Here is a 20,029-nt window from a genome sequence, read left to right as displayed (position 1 = left end):
AAATGCCTTTGTCTGCTAGCTGCAGAATCCCTGATTATTCTGTACTTCCCATATTTTATTTTTTTTTTTAGAGATATTATCTGTGCTTATGTAGCATATTTGTAGCAAGCTCCAGTCAGTGATTTATTCCCCACCAACTATCAAAGAGGAAAGATTATAACAAGGTGCTGATTGCTGAACTGTCCTGATCGCTTCATTACTGTGGTTTTGGAGAGAGCTGGGGAAGAAAGCCTGGGCATGGGTGGCCTCAGGGTTGATGCTCTAAAAACATCCTGAAATGGATAACGGAGGTAGAGGGGCTTTCTCCCAGCACAATTGGAATTGGGCACATTCCCTGGCAATAAGCTGTTGGTGAAGTTGGGTTTGCTGGGCTTTAGCACCTGCAGGAAATGTTTTCTTCAGTCTGAGAGGCCAGCATGTGCTCCCAGCTATCTCCTTGGAGCAAGCCACGTGATGCTAGCAAAAGGCTTGTAGGAGGGTGAAAAGGAGAAAGCTTTTCAAGTTCTTCTATCTGGCTGACTGCATGTATGCCTGTTTTTGCCAGCCAGGTGACTGCTTCAGAGCAGGCATAAAGCTATAACTTGAGACCATGGTTGAAAGCCCACCTGCAGTAGTCTGTGTGGTGTTTCACCCTGAAGATATTTAGTACTACTGAGAAATATTTATAGAAGCCTTAGAGTCTCAGTTACCTAGGAAAAGGAGAGTGCTGGTGTCTTTTATCAGATGACAAATAATAAAGTGTGAGGAAACGGTCTCAGGTTGTGCCAGATGAGGTTTAGATTGGACTTTAGGAAGAATATCTTCACTAAGAGGGTGGCCAAGCACTGGACTGGGCTGCCCAGGGAAGTGGTGGAATCCTCATCCCTGGAGGTATTTAAGATGTGGATGTGGAAATAAAGGATGTGGTTTAGTGATGGGATTTGGTAGGTTAGGTGGATGGCTGGACTTGATCACTGTGAAGGTCTTTTCTGTCCTACATGACTCTGATTCTGTGTACCTGGGGCATGATTTCAAACCTGCCAAGCTACTGCAAGTGGAGAGAGGGAGTAGGTTTGTGGAGGATTGTGTCAACACAAATTGTGCCCACTGAAGGATGAGAAGAGCCTCTATTTATTGCCAGCCTGGATGAATGCAGGAGCTTTTCAGCTGCCATCTGCTGAAGGTGGAAATCTCAATTCCATTACCTTCTTGCTCACACACCAGTGGTTCAAAATCTGCTTCCCTACATAGACCTGAGTTTCTCCTCAGCATGCAATGGCCTGGAAATAAAAAAGCAGCCAATGTTATTTCTTACTTCTATGCAAATTAACTACCTGATTTTGCAGATGCTCTCCAAGGCTAAATTCTGATGTTAAACCAGGGAATGTGGGGGCAGAAGGCGAGGCCTTCTCTTTGGGCTTGGGGAGGTGGGAGAAGTGCTGTGTAATGAGCTGATGGAACAGTTCCCACAGTGTGGGTAGCCATGGAGGGAAGAGGAGCCTGCTGAGTTTTTGACATCTATTTTGGGAACTGGCTATAATTTTAGCTGCCTTTAGCACAGCCTCGCCTCCTGTCTTGAACGATCTGTTCCTTTACAACAGAAGGAGGAAGGGATTGCTCTGCCTGATATGAAAAATATATTTGATATTAAGCTTTTGGAGTTTATATTTTGAATAGGGAAAACTACAATGCGTTAATTGGTTTAAAATTAAAAATGGTGCTTTTAGGTGTAATTAATTCTCTCTTTTCTTGGACATGAAGATATTTAAATGTACGTGTCATCCAACTAGAACTGACTTGGAGTTGTTCAGAGGAGAGTTACTACTGTTGTGCTGTCTAGCTGATGCCTAGCAATGCCTGTAGCAACACAACCATGTCTCAGCATCAACATTCCCTCTCTAAACATGCCTGTTTTCAGACATTTATATAACTGCTGCTGGAATTTCCTCCTGACTGGTTGTCACTTGTCAGATCTACTGAAACCGTGTCAGTAAATCAGGAGAAAAATGTTTTGTGCTGCCTAGAATCTGAAAGATTTTCTGTGAGTAATTATTATTATTACTTTTTTTTTAGGAGGAAAACTGAAAACATTTATAGCTGAAGATATTGCCCAGAGAAGCAGTGGAATCTGTGCCTTTGAAAGTTTTCAGGATCCGATGGGGCAAAACTAAGAGAAACTTCAGCAGGAGGTTGTCTACGTGCCTCCTGAAGTCCATCCCAACCTCCATAGTTCTGTGATTCTATGAACTGTGAACACTGACAGTGTGATGGTAATGGAATTTTGAAAAAATATTTTAAAAATACAGCACTGGGGATAACAATAGCTCTTCAAGATTGACAGCATGTCAAATGCTTGAAGTGAGATGGGTTATTTATTTTCAACGTCCACAGCGTGCTGGAAGTAGATTTTCTTTTGATGGTAGTGCAGTTCTTCTGTCAAAGAAATCTCACCGTGTTCTTCATTGTGTCCATTGCAATACATCTGTAAAATATATTTTTATCATCTTAATACTGTTCCTTTAAGCTGTGGTTTTTCCTCTGCCCACCCCCTCCAGCAGAGCCTGCAAGGTGCAATAGAGATGTCAGGGGAAATATTCTCAATTGAGAAAGTTCTGCATTTCAGAACAATTACATCTGTGTTTGCCAGGATTTCATTAGCCAAAAGCTGTAGTACGTACTGAATAATGTGCACAGAGTGAAATAGTAAATCACTGCATACACAATGATAGGGCTGTTGTGTGAGTCAGTACATGGCAACACATGTCAGTCCTCGTCAGCGAACAGCGTGCCTTGGTTCTGTGGACTGTCCGATTTCAGCTACCTCACCTTTTTCTCAAACACCTTCTTTCTGGAGCGGTGTTTGTCCTGAGTTGTGTGGAAGTAACATCCAAGTTCCTCTGTGCCCATGTTCTCATTGCAAGATATTCTACTGGGTTCTTGACTCCTGCATCTTTGGAAAGGTATTGTCTTTCCAATCATGGTGTCTCCTGTTAGTGATTGCTGCTGGAACAGCTGCACTCCAACCTCTGCAATGAAGATTTTATTTTTTGTGCGTGCTCCTGACTTGTCTGCCTGTAATTAAAATTGAGCAAGCAGAACATCAGTGAGTATGGGAACTGCTGAATCACGGCCTGAACCTCTGGTTGACCACCTGAGATGAGCACCGAATCAGCCGTGGGAGCACAGGTGAAGGCAATTCAGCTGTGTGACCGGAAGGGGTGGAGCCAGGCTGCACCTCTCCTACACCCCATTTAAGGGCTGACTGCCACTGAGGAAGGGTCTCTCTCTGGAGATTGCTCTTCATGGAGTTTTTGTGAGCCTCCAACATTGGTGAGCACCTTTCATTTGTATCTGATTGTCTTTTCCAACGCGGTACTCTTACCAGCCTAACTTCTCTGTATACTGTATAACATCTATATATTTATTTACTGTACAAAGGTAAGTCTATGAATGCCAGCGCTGCGCTCTTCATTTCACGATGTGAGATAAAACAGTAGTTTTGAATGCATGAATTTTCTCCCGTGGTTTACTTAACACAGCATCAGTATCAGCTCGGCTTTTCTTTGTCTCCTAACATGATTCTGTTCCATGTGAAGCTATGGGTTCTGATCTGAAGAGTATGGCCCCAGCAGCAGGAATTTGCAAGACCAGGTAAAGAATAAACCCCCCAAATTCTCTTCCTTTTCTCCTCTTTCTCTTTCACGTGGCCTTCCCACCATCTCTTGCCTACCCTCACTAAGATGCACAATGTGCTATCTCGTATTGTGCTGTTCTAATTCTTTAGCTTTTATATCACCCACATCACTATGGTGTCTAACTATCAGATGCAGTTTTGTGGGGAGAAGATTAAAAAAATGTAAAATAGAAAAGCAGCCTTTCTACTTGATATTCCTCTATTGATGGGAGAGAACTTGTTCTGTTGGCATTTAATTTTTGAAAAGCAGTCGGTGTAAAGGTTTTTGGGTGGAATTTTCCGAATACTTCACTTAATAAAGCAGCAATTATGTGAAGATGAGAATAGACAATGATTGCAGAGACAACAGAATGTGATTTCTGACTAAGAAACCCCACTCAGCAGGCTCGAGTCCTCTAACGTTAAAAAGAGAATGGCATTAATGAAGCATTGGAAAACATCACTCGGGGAGTGGTAGGTACTTGGTAATGGCCATCTGCCAGTCACTGCAGATTAGAAGACGCATTTTGTTGTCTTTTTGAAGTTAGAACAGAAAAGTGTTTTACTGAACAAGGTTATAGGAAAAGACGTTCCAGATAGCGAGCCCTTAATCTGATAGATAAGGAAATCAAAAGATATGTGGGAGTGCTATTCATCTATCAGTCTGTATGTACAGCAGTCACTACTCAGCTGTGCAGGAGGCAGTTTGGGGTAAATCAGCATGAGAAAATGAGAATGGTTGTGGCACGAAGCCTCCAAATATGGTGTGGACGTTCTTTGTTATTTTTCAGAGGAGGAAGAGAGAGTTCAGTGATTTGGCAATGAGAAGGTAACAAGATTAAAACAGATGTAATTCAAGATACTCAATGCCATTCCCAAAGGCTTTTCTTGTTACAGTATTCCAAACAATATAGACAGAGAAAGAAAACATCTTATGGCATTACAAAACTCCTGATACTATCAGTAGCAAAACTAATACTTCACTTCAGGAGCACCTAGAAAGCATGAATGAACTTTGTTCTTAGCTGCGTACTTATGTGCAAGTCTTCACAAGAACATCTAGTCCTGATACACTGCACCAATTGCTTCTGAACTCAGGGAAACAGGCTGAAATAAAATAGGATACAGAATGTACCAACGCAGCACAGGAAGAAATGTAGCAAACTGTAACATGATATTGAAAATACTTTTATCATTGCTTGTACATCTAGTTCTTTCCTTAAACTTGTAGTTAGAAAACTGATTACATACAATGACTTCTGGTTCAGACTGAATGCTCTGCAAGGGGAAAACAACATATATGAAAAGAAAGATGGTATTTATCTTTCAGGTTTTAATAAACTCACTGGCAGATAGATGCAAAAAGCAATGATGAAGAATTATTATAAGCTCAATTTATACCTCATATCTGATGCCAAGTGAAAACAAAGCAATAACTGAGACGCTGAACTTAGAGTATAAGGAAATGAGGGTTTTTCTCTATTCTGCCCACAAGTTTGTAATTGGAGTTTGTACCTGATCAGTAAGTAGAAGGGTGTATTTGAGGTAGTGTACGTATTTATAAAACTGAAAAACCTTTAAGGAGGAATTCCACACTGGAAGTATACAGTAAAGCAAGAGCTGACTGTTGAACGGAGGCAGACTTGCCTGCACATGGATAAAAACAAATATTTGGATGATGGTACTACAGCTTGTGTATTATTAAACATGCCTACTGTTAAAAAAAGAATCTCTCTTCCGTGGTAAAAGAATCTGCTCTTCCTAGGGAATCCAGCTGAGTTTACCTCCAGGTCTTCCTTGAACCTTGTTAGGGCAGATTTTTCTGTTACCATTGTTTGCAGTGAGCATGGGACATCATGTTGTGGAGGGGGTAGACAGCTCCTTTGAAGCCTTCTTTTTCGTTGTTTTTGGGCTTGAGGGGGTTACTTTGAAGACTGATGCTGTGTACGTTTTTGAGCACGTACCTTTGTGAGCTACAATGATCTGAGTCTTGCCTGCTCTGTATGAATGTCAACAACTTAAGAAAAGAATGAATCAATTCTTTCGGCCATCAGTTGTCTGTACAAGGGCAAGGAACTGCAGGGGTGCCTCCTAGGGGATAGAGGATATTGTGTAAGAGGGAGGATTGGGGGAAACAGAGTAGTGCTTGTATGTCTGCCTTGTGGTTAGTGGGGAGCTTTTGTGCAGGTGACACATGGCAAGAGGGCTGAGTAACAGGAAGGAACGTACCTGATGTCAGAGAATCTGCTTGTCTATGGCTGGGGAAATTGGTACTTGTCCATAGGGTACCTCATGTCAAATTCCCCGCACGTCCTCAAGCAATGAGAGCACACCAGTGGACTGAGGGCATTCTAGGAGATGCTCATCCAAGGAGGATGGTCATGCCTTCCCAGGGACACTTGTATTTGCTCCCTGGGGGAGTTTTGGCACACAGCTGGGCCCCTGAGCAGCCTGGCAATGCTGACCTTGGCCACCCTTGCTGGCTTACTTTCCACCATGACTAGAGACCTCCAGGTCTTGTAGTTTGTAAGAATATAGCAGAAAGGACACTAAAACCATTTCTCTTACCCTTCCATAATTTCCGTAATTCATCTGTCCCACATTCAGCCCAAATATCAGGTGTGACAGGAAGCACAGAACTGTAACTGTAGAATTATTTTCTTCTGCCATTAAAAGAAATTTTAATGCACAGCAAGCTCCATTGAAGTGCAAGTGAAGGGCCCATTTCATAAAAGATTTAGGAACCATCTCAGTGCATACTTTTGATTTGTACAGCAGGGAGCTTGCACTTGGGAGGAAAAAGGAGAGGGGGAGAGAAGGAATTTGCTATAAATGACAGCTTTTTTTCTTACTCATTTTGCATTCAAAAGCCCAAATATATTTTCTCTCTCTCTAGCCTCGATTTATGACCTTATAAAAATGAGATAGAATCAACCTGGAAAGAAACAAAGGTTAGGTCTTCCCAGAGCCTGAAGCCTTTGTATAAGTCCCTGAAGAACAGCTGTGCAAATTACATTTGCTTCTATCAGACAAAGTGGAGACAGCGAGCAGTTTCTTTAGCAGGAGCTGGACAAGATTCCATTTTATTTTGTCATTTTGAACGCAGGTTTGATTCTGTTTGCTGGTAATCACAGCCTTTAATGTTACCTTGCTAAAAATGGCTATTGCAGGAGAACTCTCATCTGTGTGATATCAGTACAGGCAGAAAGAGAAACATCCTGTTTATGTGAATGTCCCTAACAAAAGGAGTCAAGATCTAAGCAGATAGAAGAGAATGCCAGTAACCGTGAAACAAACTACACACCAGATGTTATGCTGCTCAGAGCAGCACTACGAGGAGCTGATCAGATACCATGTTGATAAGCATAGCTTATGAACCTGTATAGAAGGAATACATAGTTGACATTTGCATGATTAAAGGCTTGTGCAGTACTTTTATGTTAAATCATAAATGATTTCATTTTACTTGATTGTATGAATTAAAAGGTTACATCTTAAGGCTTTCATTTTCCATTCTTTATACATTCACGTGGGGCATGTCAGAGTAGAAATTAGTTTTACTTTATAAATGAAGAGTCACAGAGATGTTGAAAGGGACTTCTGAAAGTTTCCTGGTCAGAACACGGCTAGCTTCAAAGTTACATCAGGTTGCTTACAGCTTTCTCTAATTAATCTTGAATATCTCTATGGAGATAGCTTTTTATTTTTCCTGTACAACCTTATCCATTGCTTAACCATCAGTACAGTGAAGTTGTTTTTCTTTCATTTAGTCAAAATTCCCCTTGCGAGTGCTCATGCCTGTTGCTCTTGTCCCTTCACTGTGCACCTCTGAAAAGAAGCCGACCTCATTTTCTGTATAATCCCCCAGAGACCCTGCCAGGTTGCTGTTAGATCTCCATGAAGCCATATTACCTCTGGGCTGAATGAGCCCAGCTCCTTCAGCCTCTCCTTGTTGAGCAAGTAGTCCAACTCCCAACCACCTCAGTGGCTTTCTGTTGAATTCCCTTCAGGTTTTTGAGTTCATTCCTGTAGTGGAGGATGTTAAAGTGGGCATAGTGGCCTCACAAACGCCAAGAAGAAAAAAATGTTTCCTTCAATGTGTTAACAATATTGGTTTGATCTGTGTGCTTCATCCCACCATCCAGACTGCTGATGAAGATGCTTAATAATGCCAGTATTCATATTGCTATTTATAACCAGATGCCAGTTAGACATGGCTGTTGAATGCTGTCTTTTGAACCCAATGGTCCAGCTTCACATCCATCATTTGTATTCTAACTCACCAGCTTGTAACTATACATGTATCAGTTTGGATACATGGATACTGTGGGAATCCATGTCAAAACTCAATCTGAACAACATCCACGTATGCATAATGTTCAAACATCTGTTGTACTTGTTTTTTTTTTTTCAGTCAGCATGGTCTGATGTTTTCATCATTGTCAGAAGTGAGATTTCTCTTTCATTCTGCTAGTTCAGAACTATGAGTAAATTCTACTACTGCTATTTTCCTCTGCGATGGAGATAAGTTGGAGCAGCATATTCAGGGCTTGCAGATGGTAACCAGCTCTCTGAGTAAAGATCAAATTCTGATTATTCAGACTGTTTTCCACTTTGAGACTCCTTGGAAAATAGTTGTTTTTAAAGAGTAATCAAAGTTTATTTTTATTGTTCAAGTCTCCTTTGGGTTGCAAGACAACTTTGAGGAAGTGGAGTGTGAGAAAGGTGAAGACCTAAAGAGAAGGAACTGAAGCCAAGAACAGTAAAAGTACACCACTGTGGATTCCTACAGGGATAAGACCTGTATTGTTGTATGTGTGTTAGTAGCTATTAACTGCTATAAGCACTGTTACTACTCACTATATATAGCTTCACTGTTTGGCTAAGGAAGGAGACATTTCCCCTGCCGCAGTACATCCTTTTTTCAAATCACATTTTTTCATAGGATCCTTTTGATTTTGCTGTAGCTTTTGATGAGGTTGAAAAACATCACCTGACTGCTTGTTTCATCAAAATTGGGTAGCTTTTCTCATTAGTGTCAAATAAATTGGTTCACTAAATGAATAAGTAAGTATTGTTTAGGTTTGTATTAATGAATGCTAGGAAAAACAAGAGTAGCAGTGTTACTGTAATATAAAATCATAACCTGTCTGTTTGATAAACAGTATCTGTAGCTAAAATAATTTTACACTTTAAAAACAAAAAGTGAAAAATAGTGTTCCATTGAGGTCTTCTGAAGTGTTAATTCTCTGTTTCAGGCAGCATTAAAATTCTGTGAATCTGCTGAGATCTGAGGTGGACTACGTGCTCCTAAGACTCACAGTCCATGACAGGGTGAGATTTCACCACTTGGACCAGCCCAGTGTGGTGGCGGGGATATATTATGCCTTATTGCTTGAAGCAACATTGATGGACAGTTCTTGATCTTTCTCTTTCTCTTTAGCTTCATCTCATCAAAATGAATGGTGTCTCTTTATGGCCTGGCACGTACCGGCAGAAGGTTCTAAGTTACACCAATGGGACATTTAAACCTGCCCTAAAATGCGGTGAGTACTGCAATAGCCACATTGCAGCCTATTGACTATTGGAGAGTGCGGGCACCTTCATGGTGGTTTAAACTAACACATTTTACCCTGCAATTGGGGCATGCTAAGAACACGCTCGTGGTCAATTATTGTGATTCAGCTGATGGACTGCCTGTGCCATGGGAGCTCAGCTGTTTTTAACTTAGTACCTCTCTTCTTACTATTTTGTATAAAGCTTTGAAATGGAGAGTCTTTTTAAAAAGTTGCCTGTGATGGAAGATTAATTGGACCCAGTGACATAATCCAGCTTAATGCATGTAAAAGAGGCAATGTCTTTATATATTCTGTAGACACTTCATAGGGGCAGTAATGGGTAGTCTGCTGAATGATTTAGAGACACTGCTGAGAAAGATCTGTAATGACATTGCAAACATATATAGAGTGGCACAGAGTGAGCTCACATAAACAAACATGCCAAGAAGAGCCAAGTAAGAGTGGATAAAATTTAACACACTTCCATGTACATAAGTTCTGTGAGTGAATCTGTACATTATCAATGTGTCTATTACCCACTTTTTGCAGAAACTTCAGCCTCACAAGCAAAAGAAAGGTGACATTGTGGTATGGCATGCTTTTCTAAATGCTTGTCAATGAGGCCTTAAGTTTTAACTCTTTTCCTCAGCAAGACTCGGATACAAAATATTTTCTGTCTCGGCTGCTGAAAAGATGCATAAGGGAAGTCAGATTTTTGTTGGAAATTCACTTATAAGGCTTCAAGTGAGGGGAAAATAAAACCCACAGACTGTAAAGTGTATGTGAAGGGGTTAGAAAACTTTCCTGTGTTGACCAAAGGCTTTTGCATGGATGAGTGCGAAAACTGCGGCAGGGACACTGTGCTGACTTCTGGTCTGGTGTTTTCCTACTGACCCTATAATCAGTGGAACAGGTAAGTGCAGAACAATATGAACTTCTTTTTGGAAAACCAGGATGTAGAATTAAATCTTTCAGAAAGCAGAACATCATCAAAAGGTGATGATTGTGTTTTGCACCACCTGGGAGCTGAGTGCATGCTTAGACACTCAGAGAGGCAAGGCAGCTCCGCACGGTTCTGCTCCTAATTTTGTCAGTGGGATGTAAAACTGAAACAGTTGTGCTATCTTTGGTACAGAATAAAACCAAGCCTCTGATATCATTCTGTCCAGCCTGTAGCTTGTTATGCTGAAGCTTGTGTTGGAATAAAACAGGAGAATTACAAGGGTAGGGGAAGGGAGGACAAAGCCATTGCAGCAGGAATAAAGTAGGAATCTCAGCAGCTTTCAGATGCCTTCTGGTCTGGCTGTTCATACGAGCATGAGCCAGTGCTGTGCTGCTAGGAGAAGGCAGCAGTATTGTGCCTCTGGAGAGCAGCCTATAGAGTTGCCCCAAAGTTGTACAGCATTGGATATGATGGAAAACAGCTACAAGTTTTATGTCTGGAAGAGTAGCCACTGAAGTCAGTAAAGGGTGAACACGAAGCAGATATTTTGTAGCACTAACTTTTGTCATTGGGCAGTAGGCAGAAAATAAATGATAGAGGGATTTTTGGTTGATGGGGCTGGTTGGTTGGTTTTTAATCCTGTATGCCAGATTGAGAGAAACGTTGGAAAAAGTGAACCAAACAGAGCCACCTGAACTCTTTGCCCCATAAGACAGGTTGGCAGAGAAATGGAAAATATTTTGTGACCCTTCCAAATGTTCCAGGAAATGAGGAATTTTCTGAGGAAATCTGAGAAGCTGAAATTCCTCACATGGATGTGTGCCAGAGTCAAAACCATTGTTATAACAGCTGAGATATGTTCCTACAGGCCCTGTTGAGCAGGACGTAAGCATGTACTTAAGCCTATCTCAAGCTAGTACAGTGCAGAAGCGTGGGCTGAATTTCCAGCTGTGCTCCTGATTGCACGTTGCAGCATTATGATTCTCAATACATTCACAAGCAGATTTGCTCTGCCTTAATGTTTCTCTGCTATATCAAAAGTAACGATGTGAAGGCGATAAGTCTGAACTAGAACGTGGCTTTAGGTTATTTTAACCTAATAAAGGCCAAAACAGCCATTCATACTGTCTGTCTGATTCTATGCATCTACTCAGGTTCTCTGAGCCATGTGCTTGTATTTGTATCTTTCCCTTTGGACAGGCAGGGAACTTGGGCTCCCAAGCTTGTGTATTCTGAATCACAGTTTAATGGGATGACTAAAACACTTTTTATAAATATCATTCTAAAGAGCGAGGTTTTAACTGTGAGCATAATTAACTGTTTGAATCAATTTCAAAAGTAATTTCAATTTGTCATCACTTGCAGTCTTTCAGCTGAGTGTGGATGTTCACTAATACATACAGCTCCCCACCTGCACGGGGTTCTTATGGGGCAACTGCACTGTAGTTTCTTGTCAAGTGCTGAGAAAAACAGGTCTATGTTGTGCTTTCAGTGCGTGTTCTTCCAGAGGGGAGAGCTGTGTAGAGAAGAGCAGCTTGTGGTGGGAAGGTTTGGCACGTCTGTGTTTCTGAGAAGATAACCAGCAGTATGCTGTAATAATTGCAGTTTCCTGCCAAGACATGCTGCACACTGTAATCAGACAATAAATGATCGAGGCATGACTTACTAAAATCAATTATCATCTACTAGGGACAAGTTCCCTAGCCAGTCAGGATGACTGTTAGGCGATGTTATGTGAGACCTTGGTTTCAGCAAGGTAACACAAGAGACTTTCCAAGTAGCAAATTTGCACTGACCAAGTGTACGTGCACCTCCAGCTTAAACCACTGAGTTGTGGCTGCAGTCTCTCTAAATGCATTTCCCTGTCATCCCTGCCTTGCTGCGTGTAGTTTTCATGAGTCATTCATTTGTGAACTGATCTCATACAAATATTGGTGGTGTCACTTGTGATAAAGGTGCAAATTTCTATCATTAATCTTGAAAGCACTGCTCCTGAGGAAGATCAGAGCATTTCAGACCATCACCCTGGGCCAGGCCTTTCTCTCTCAGGGAAAGGGGCTGAGTAACTGAGGCATCAAATACAGTTCTAGGAGTGTGAGAAAGTACTGTCTATCTAATGACTAGTGGACATTTTACATCTACTAAAATGGTTTCACATCCATGTTCTGGCTCTAAATACAGGCAGAAAGCTTCAGTTATGAAAGGCTTTACTTGATCTTTCATAGTTTTCTCTTTGAGCTCAGAAACAGAGTGGAGATGGGTTGACCACAGCCAATAGCAGGCCATTACTCATGCACCTGGGACACTTTTGCATGCCAAATCTGGCCTTTGAAGAAGAGTTCTTTCATATGGCTTCCAGCTTGGCTCTTTTGGTCAAGTGAAACCTGCTTATCATGGCAGGGGAAAAGCAGCTGTTGTATTCACTATTTTTTGGCTCATGCCCTCTCCTGAGTGCATAAAACTTGATGCTGGTTGAAAGTACCAGGCCCTTGGAGTCTTGCTGGGCCACTGGGAATGCTTGGTACCCTTTGTAACAGTGCCTTGCATTTCAAGTGCTCATTCAGTCACAAGATCTAACTGTTCAGAACTGATTAAACCATCTGTGAATCACAGGGAGGCTTGGGGAGAGATTTGGCAGCATCAGTAGTGAGAGGTGGGCAGGAAGGTTTTGTGGGAGGGTGGGACAGCTTCAGCTTTTATTTTCAGCCATTTGGCACTCACGTTGCATGCCTCTGACAGGGGAACACGTGCAGTGCCAGAAGGCTATGGAGGCGTATGTAGCTGGTAGGAAGACAGAGCCTTATGGTAGTCACTGTGCTGGCTGTCAGTGGTGTTCCTGGTAATGTCCCACAGAGTCTGGGAAAGAAGGTGTGCATTTTAGCAAACCTTGGTGCCTGTTGAAGCCTTGGTGGTAAAGACAGAAGCTCTGGACTTATGTTGAATGTCCTAATGAAATGATGGTCTGTAGGTATTGTGGTTGTGATGTCTGTAATATTGATAGTTGAGCTGGCAAGTGGGATCTGACAAGTTACGCTGGCCACAGACGATCTTTAACGGTCCTAAAGAAGAAAGAGGGAAGCACTTGGTGGCTTTACTTCACCAGTCTCACCACAGTGTTGTCTAAACTGGATGAAATGTCTGAATTATTTCACTGTGAATTTGCTTTCTGACTTCTTTCAAATACTCTGGGGTTTGCAGCAGCATGCAAACTTGTTGCCCCCCTTCCTCTGCTCCCTGCTGTGTGGCCAATGCAGCAAGTCAGGGCAGCATCCTCAGACTGCAGGCTGTTTGCTCATCCACAGGAATACAGCCACCAGGGAACGGGTTAAACAACACGTGACCCACTTATCTATGGCTTTCCTGAAAATTACTGTTTTCCTGTAACTTAGTTAGGACAGGGGTGTTCAGGTCTGAGCCTGTCATGTGGGTCCCACAAAATAGTTTTACAGGCAGACGTGTATCATTTTCTTGTGATGTAATAAAAGATAAAGCCTGTTTATTTAATTAAGGCATGCAATTGTTATTCAAGATGATGAACAGGTAGGGTGTGCATAACTTATATTAACCTGAGAGGTTTGTTTACTTTGGCTTTTCAAACGCTTTATTTTGCATAAACAATTGATATGCTGATAACTACCAATCATAGTTTGTGTGCAATTGATGTTAAATCAATACGATCCTTATTAGAAATAAGAGATGTATTTGCCTATGGATTTGTATCATGGAACATCCGGTGGCAGGGAGTTTGGGATTTGCTAAAGAAAAGAAACAATAAAATGAAACAGCAATATAATTGGGTTCTGCTCTTTACCCATTTGTGCAGTTTCAGGTAGGAACAGAATGACTGTGGAGCAGCCTGCAATGCCCATTTGTCGATTTCCTTGCACTGCACATGATCAATCTGCATTGCCATGGGTAATGTAAGTGTTCCTGCCTACCTTAGTTACTTTTTATGCCCATCTGCAGAAGTGTGAATGAAAACCCAGAGTGTCTGCAGCGCGGCTGTCTAGGTTTAAGCTGCTTGCCTTGGTTTGCCTTATAATGAGTGGAGAAAAAGTTATTTGTAGGATGTACCTCATCCAAACTACAAATACCTGCCTTTCTTCATTGACAGTAAAGGGAGCCTGGCTAATCACTTCACATGCAGATACACTGTAGATAAACAAAACCTTACGGTGGAAAATCAATATGAGGAAAGTGGGAGATCTCTGAAAATCAGGTACTGGGCTGCAGGTGCCCGCTGTGGGTCAGAGGAGCTGTCTGTGGTTATGTGACCGCATCACGTCATGAAGACACCATACCACGCTTTAAAAACTATTCCCTCCCTTCTTCCTTCTCCCAGCAGTGTTGATAGGAAGGTTTCTCCTGAGACCCTCACCTGTCATGTTTATCTCGGGAGTTGAATTAATGATTTCCTGCTCAAAATGTAAGCCTCTGGTGCTTACATCTCTGGATGCTCTGCATGGTGAAGGAGCTCTGAATGATTGCATCCCTGGTGCTTAGTGCTACTCTTGTGCCATAATTAACTGAACCAATCCAGGGTAGAAATAATCCACAATTAAAAAAAATTAAAATAATGGTGAGGGAGGCTGTTCCTGACTGTATGACACACTGAGCTGTGTCATACGGAATTGGGAATAAATGGGTGGAAGCATGGCCTCTTACGCTGACTTAGAAAGTGAAGTAAAATATGTGTCCAATGCAACCATGAAAGCCTCACATAAGGAAAAGGATGATACCAGCCACCACCAGCTACTTTAGCCTCTACAGACATCGTATCTGTTCCAGGCTGCTGCGGCATTGACTGCAAGCACCGATTTCACTTCAGCCACCAGATCTTTCCAGAGAAAGAATACTCTGTAAAATGTTTAGAGTCGGTGTAAAGTCAGCATCGAGTCACCGAGTGGGATGAGCAAAAGAAAGCAAGCACCAAAGGCTTTTATAGTAAGAAGCAGTAGATGTGTTCCACCAGGAAATTAACCTCTGAAAGATTTTGTCCACTAGGCGTAAGTAGGAGCAATCTGAAAGACAAGCAGTTCTGTTTCATTTTCTGTCAATTCTGAAATGAATTTGTTTGCTTGTTTGTTTGTTTTTTCTTTAATGAGATCAGATGTGCTTAGGAGCTCTCAGCTACAGTGAGAAGTTCTCAGACATTCTCAAAGTTGGCTCAGCTTTGTCTGTGGAGCTCGCAGGCTGAGTTGTATGATTTTTGCATGATCCACTTAGTTGTAGTAATTTTACATCCAGACAGCATTCTGGCTTGCCAAAATAGTTTTCCATGAATTACTTAATGAGTAATCAGTACTTACTGGAAGCACCAATAAAAGCCAATAGAAAGATTTTCTTGGTTTGCAATAGAGGCCTAATACAATCTTAGAAGGACTCACTGTATTTCATCCTATTTTTTTAATCAACTTTCTCTAACCACTTACACTCTTCTTTTTTTCCCTTTTTAAAAGTTTTGCTGCAAAAGGTGCCTTGTACCAGCTTGTTGAAGCACCATGGGAAGACACACAGACCACTTGTTTACTCTCTCCATTTCTAGGAGGTTGGAAGAACCAAACCATGCTAGAAACAGAACCGCTGCAAGCCAGTAAGAGTGATTTACTGTTCTATCATTACTAGAAAGCTACTTATATATTAACAAAACAGCAAGTCAGTCTTCCTGAAACAAATGCAGTTTTGCAAGAATTGGGAAGCAGAAACTCAAATACCCAATTAAATATTGTTGGCTTTTTTTTTTCATGCCGGTTGGGGTTTTTTAGGAGTGCTGCTGAGGACAATGTTTAGAGATAAGTGTTTGGTTGTAAACATCTGACTGTGTTGATGAGGTCACATATATGTTTGGGAAATTATTTCTCTTAATTATTATCTTAAAGGTTTGAGTGTTAATTGTGATGTGTCTTGCTGGGCTAGCTTTCAAGTCATATTCTTCACAAATTGTGTTGCAACTGAGTAAAAATACTAGAAGAAAAGGGAAGAATTGCTATTGTCTAACCACAGCAGTCTAGGCAGAGAGCCATAAGATTATTGAAGCTTTAATTCAAAAATTAGTCTCAGCTACAAATGTATTGGTTTAGCCAAGTCCTCTTGTTGGCAGAGCATCTGTCTTAAATTTGCTTTGATGCATGCTGTTGTTTGTGTGGGTAGCTAAATACATCATTAAATAGCCCAGGAATTGCTTGTCCATAAGTTAATAAGTTTAACATCAACTTAGTCAATTAGACTAATTTGGTTTAGTACGCTGTTAGAAATGGCTTAACCTTTATATGACTTCATAATTTTATTTCATTACAGTCACAGATATAACATTGTTTACAATCATAGTGTATCCAAGGCTCAGAAAACACTGCAAATGTTTCACAGAGTACAGAAAAGGTCTTTTTCCAGGGCTTCAGTGAGAAAGCGCAGTTTTCTCTCAGGGACAACAAAAATCCATCTTACATCTTTCTTGTGCATAGGTCCAGAAGAATGCGATGCGTTTACTGCTCTGCCTGGCTGCTGATGTGGTTTGTCAGGGACCTGGCCTGTAGGTGTCCTGTCATATGGTTCTGGGTGCTCCCAGTTGACCTTTGCACATTCCAGGCAGCTAAATACATGCACGCCCCAGAGCTAGTACTGTTCTGGCATAGAAGCACACCTGGCAAGATCAAAAAGTATAAACATCTTCAGCCTCTGCAGCTGATGCTCCCAGTGACACCCACGCCTCTGTACAAGTAAACATCTGTAACCTTCATGGATGGTCCCTCTCCACTGGGCCGAGCAGTTCATGTCCTGGCGCACACTGGTTTGCCATTCTTTAACTCTTGACTCATACTGCCTTTCAGATATATGCAGGGTGTCTCTAAACTGAAGGTCTGAAAGGCAGGAGATTGAGATAGGGAGGACAAAGCCAATTTCTTCTTTTCTCTGGATACTCTGGTTATCTCAGCAATGAGAGAGCTGTTCTGGTCACTCACCCATCTTTCTCCACCCCTGCTGTCTACTACTTTCTTGATCAGGTCATTGCAAAAATAATGGAAGGTTTCCTTTGAACATGTTTTCTAATAAGGAAATGCTATCGCTTTAGGGCAGCTGAACAGTCAGAGCTTATGGGGGAATCCTAGGAGGACTATTGGATTGAGATTTGAGGGCTCATCAGAGCAGAACGTTGGATGCAGAGTTCAAAGTGCCCTTGTGTGGGTCCATTCAGAAGCCACTCAGCAGACCACAGGCGCATACCTTGTGAGTACTTGGTCTCCTGGAGGTCACACTGCCCCTGGATGTTTGCTACTAGCTGCTGTGCAGCAGCACTGCCAGATGTGGGGGATACAATCTGTTCCTGGCCTTTTGCTGCAGACAGATGCAAAACCAGGACTGCTCCTACTTTGGCTCTGACTCCTGGTCGTCTCATGTGTGACCTCAAAGCTACTGCACACCATTGTGTACCTGCAGACTTACTGGAGCAAAGCCTCCAAATGGCAAATGGAAAAGCCATCTGGACTTGTCCGTGGCCCTGCTAACTCTCATGGTGCTGCCTTGGCTGTAGTCAACCACCTCTAGCAGGAGGAAATGTCATCCTTAACAAAACCAGAGAAGCTTATCAAGTCACTGAGCAAACCTACAGTGTCCCTTGTACAGGCAGAGATTCTTCTGAAGCCCCATCAGAATTTCTGGTCCAGTCATCTGCCTCATTCTCTCTGTTCAACATCTGTGGTGCTTTTGTTCAGCAGGAAAAAGCAAAGATGTTTAAAAGAAAACAAAAAACAGAGCACAATGCAAACAAACCAAATTAAAGAAAACGTTTTAAAGCATTTCCTTGCTCACAAGATGTGAGATGGTCATGTGTTTAAAACTGCAATATTATTTCTGGCGACCGGTCTTGTGATATCCTTTTGTTGATTTTTTCCAACCTCTCAAGAAACTGGAATGAAAATATTTTACTGATGTTACCATCCCTGGGAACGGTTTGTCAACGCTGACCCAGGTTAATGCTGCAAACTCAAAATATTTGGCATGTGCTTTTGTATTTTTCCTTCATCAAAGAGATTATATGGGGTGAAGGTCTGTTCACATGAAAGCAGTGAGAGATACTGGCAGTGTACTTAGCAAAACAAGAGGGGCCCTTTTATAAATGTGTGTGCATATATGCAAATATGCTTTTGCAGATGATAATATAATCATGAAAAAGTCATTACTGTCGCATTAAGGTAGCTGGCTAACGGGAAAGCTGTGTGGATGTTGTGGGGATGGATATACTGTAGAAACAAGGACATATCCATCACAGTTCTGTGGCAGTTCTGTGACCAGGGGAATCAATGGAGCCTGATTTTCTATGGCTTTGTGCCCTGATGTTATGACCCTATCGAGATTTTTCCAATGTCTCATAGGAGATGCTGCACTTTTTACCTCAGAGAGGCACTAAGCACGGCTCTTAGCTGACTGCCTACTTTCAGAATACTTTTAAGGATGTAAGAGGGTTGGGTTTTTTTGGATTTTTATACCTTTGCCAAATGTGCTTGCTATAGGCCTAAACATTTGAAGATTCATAGAGAGGTCTCAGATGTACAAAGAGACGGCACGGAGTCCTAAAGCCAATTTCTGTGAAATCAATTTAAGTGTCCTCACACTTTAGCTATGGAAAAGAAAAACAAACGTGAATTAAAACAGAAAACATGATTTTAAACGTAAATACGGAATGTGATGGCTAAGGAAGAAAAGATAAACATGCAGATTAAAAATCAGTCACTCAGGGGAGGCCTTCCGCTAACTTGCAATGAGAATTTCGCACCTAATTGCAATCTGTGTCTTTCAAAATCACACAACCTCTGCTGTAAAAGTACATGAAACTTCTCACAGACGACATTATGTTAAAAAACTCCTCCATTTGCTCTGGTGCCTGGGAATAAACAAACCTGACTTCTGGTTGCAGCTTGCAGAAAAACGTCCAGATTTCATGGGTTCATCTGTTACTTCCTTTTTTTTTTTTTTTAATTTAATTTTAATTAAAAGATACTGATTTGTTGTTTTGAGATTTGTGTTTACATAAACAAACAAAAGAAAAGAAATACTGAATAATTCCACTGAGAATCTTACTGGCTTTGGAGTTTAATTTTGGCCGGTAAGAGCAATAGCTCAATGACATTGCTTTGACAGAAAAGGCCAACATGAGAGCTTTAAGGGTTTTAATTTCCCGGAGGGGTCATAAGGTCCCCTGCTTCCAAGTATGTTAAAAAGACAAATCAAACTGAAGAGCCAAGTCAGGTTCATTAGCTCTGGCAATCACAATTACCAAAGCAAACACGTTGCTCCTTTTCTTTGTACTGAGCCAAAACTTATGCTATGTACCGAACAATGCTTTGGGCTGTATTTACATTAGCGTACCCCCCTGTCGCCAGGGCCCCATGGTCCTTGAGAAGGACCAAACAACAAAAGGAGATGCAAGAAGATATCTCTTTAGGATGACAAACGCCCCCACCCCAGCCGCCCACCCCATGGCCACTGACTCTGGGTTCAGCTGCAGCTGAGACAGGCCCTGAGGCTCAGGGTGCTCAGGTGCTCTCTCATTTATGAGCATCCAAGGGCCACAAGTGAGGCCTGATTCTCTGCATGAGTGACCGGCGTGGCACGGGCTAAGCTGTCCTCTGAAGATGCATCAGGCTCTGAAGCCTGAAGTGGACGCAGGGATGTAGGCCTGTGGGGTGCTGCAGGGAGGGCTGGGCACTGCGCTGAGAGAATTCATGTGCTGTCAGGAGAAAGCTGGGGTTGTGTAAATACCAGCAGCCTCAGCCCTTCCAGCTCTGAGTCACACGAATCATTAAACTACTCATATATCTCCTTATCTTTCACCTCTTCCCTCTTTTTTTGCAGTTATTCTCCAGTTCTATTGTCTTTCAA

General features: G+C 41.9%; 1 long non-coding RNA gene across 1 annotated transcript; it reads left to right on the top strand.

Annotated features, from left to right (window-relative positions):
• The first annotated feature begins 3,255 nt into the window (after positions 1-3,255).
• On the top strand, positions 3,256-19,220 carry LOC121110114. The gene is made up of 7 exons (XR_005857965.2): positions 3,256-3,309; positions 3,576-3,630; positions 8,911-8,986; positions 9,096-9,198; positions 13,977-14,073; positions 15,613-15,746; positions 17,223-19,220. It is a non-coding gene; the product is annotated as an uncharacterized LOC121110114 (long non-coding RNA).
• The last annotated feature ends 809 nt before the right edge of the window (positions 19,221-20,029 follow it).

This window comes from Gallus gallus, chromosome 2 (genome assembly GCF_016699485.2).
Source record: "Gallus gallus isolate bGalGal1 chromosome 2, bGalGal1.mat.broiler.GRCg7b, whole genome shotgun sequence".
In the NCBI taxonomy this organism is placed as follows: Eukaryota; Metazoa; Chordata; class Aves; order Galliformes; family Phasianidae; genus Gallus; species Gallus gallus.
This window is presented reverse-complemented; position numbering and strand designations above follow the sequence as displayed.